The sequence below is a fragment of the Pinus tabuliformis genome, chromosome 6 (assembly GCF_031772625.1).
Source record: "Pinus tabuliformis cultivar Carrire ecotype Pingquan chromosome 6, CPIR1, whole genome shotgun sequence".
Lineage (NCBI taxonomy): Eukaryota > Viridiplantae > Streptophyta > Pinopsida > Pinales > Pinaceae > Pinus > Pinus tabuliformis.
The window spans coordinates 1,569,392,979-1,569,394,684 of NC_142292.1; the positions used below are offsets into that span (position 1 = coordinate 1,569,392,979).

Consider the following 1,706-nt stretch of genomic DNA (forward strand, 5'->3'; position numbering starts at 1 on the left):
ATGCTGCATAACAATGTTTTGCTTCCATTAGTACTTATCTGGACAACCAGTGAGTGGGATGAATTTCATTTCTTTCTTGAAAATAAGCTAATAAATTTGAACTCAACCAGGGTAAAGTGGTCATTGGAAGTGACACTCACCCAAATCAATGAGATCCCTTAGAAAGGGAAAACATTTAATTTTGTCTTTTCACATTACATCAAGGAATTATTCCAATTCAAAATACCAGCTTTGGATATTAGTATTCCATGATAAATACAAACATTATAATATTGTTGGATATAATTTCCTCATCATAATCTAGATCTCTCCTGGTTAATGAAAGTCGGGGTTTTCCTGGTATTCAGATGTTCAAGGATACCTAGGTGAATATCTAATGTACACGATTACAAATGGACAACAACATGATTGGGGATTTCCTACTGATGAAGCAGGGATTTAAAATGCATTTGAGTATCATTGAACAAGCAGTCACACCTTGCATACAAAACTGAAAGAATAGGTAAATAAAATCTGACGACCTTAAAAACCACTTTTATAGTTCCAATAATGATATATTTGAAGAAAACTGTAAAATGTTCCAAGTTACAAAAATATGAGACACCCAAGCCCATGTTGATCATCTTCCACCAGAGAGTTTGATTGCATCCTGGTTATATACAGAATCCTCAACCCACTCAAACATTCGAGGCATCAGTTCATATTCTTGTCGATGAATGACTTCAACCTACTGCCACTCTTCCCAACGTTCATCCAAACCCTCTCCTTCCAACATGCACACATTTTGGGTCGATCTTCCGGTGAGGTCTGTGTGCACAACAATGCTACCTGAATCATTGCCTCAACTTCTTTTACATCATAGTTCTTCTTTAGGTTTGCATCTATAATAGCATCTAATATTTTCTCTCTTTGTAACTTCTTAACATGATCCAATAATAGAACGTCATCCTCTTCCTCGAGACATGAAAAATCTATAGCACATTTTCCAGTGACAAGCTCCAAAAGAGTAATACCATAACCAAACACATATGTCCTCTCTGAGGATCTTCCAGTTGATAAGTATTCAGGAGCAATGTGACCCATGGTTCCACGGACTTGAGTTGTAACATGAGTTTTCCTAGCATCAACCAATTTCGCTAGCCCAAAATCACCAACAACAGCTTCGCAGTCTTCATCAAGCAAGACATTAGCAGCTTTCACATCCCGATGAATAATTTTAGGATTGTAGTGCTTACGAAGGTACTCCAAACCATGGGCCACACCTAAGGCTACATTTTTCTGAGCAAGCCAGTCTAATGGCTTTTCTGTAGGTTTGAGCTCCCTTAGCCTATATGCAACACTAAGTTTTTGCATATATGGATAGACTAGAAGCTGCTCTGATGGTGCAACACAAAATCCTATCAAGCGCAGAAGGTTGTGGTGGAATGCCACACTGATCATCTCAACCTCCTGTAGAAATGCTTGCTCCCCATCAGGGTTATGATAGTCAGTCAACTGTTTTACTGCAACCTTTGTATTGTCTGCCAGCACTCCTTTATATACTTTGCCCGTTGTTTTAAAATGTTTAGTTTTTATTTATCATTTTTCTTGTACGCACATCACCTCTGAAATCCTCTATTGCTTTCACGTTCTGCTGTTAAATGCCTACATCTGGGTAACCCCAGTAATTTTTCCACATGGTCTAAAATAAACTAGGTGTAGAATTC

The 1,706-nt window shown here is 38.0% G+C and overlaps 1 pseudogene; it reads right to left on the reverse strand.

The window, feature by feature from the left end:
• Positions 1–619: 619 nt before the first annotated feature.
• On the reverse strand, positions 620–1,440 carry LOC149264770 (LRR receptor kinase SERK2 pseudogene; annotated as a pseudogene).
• Positions 1,441–1,706: the final 266 nt, after the last annotated feature.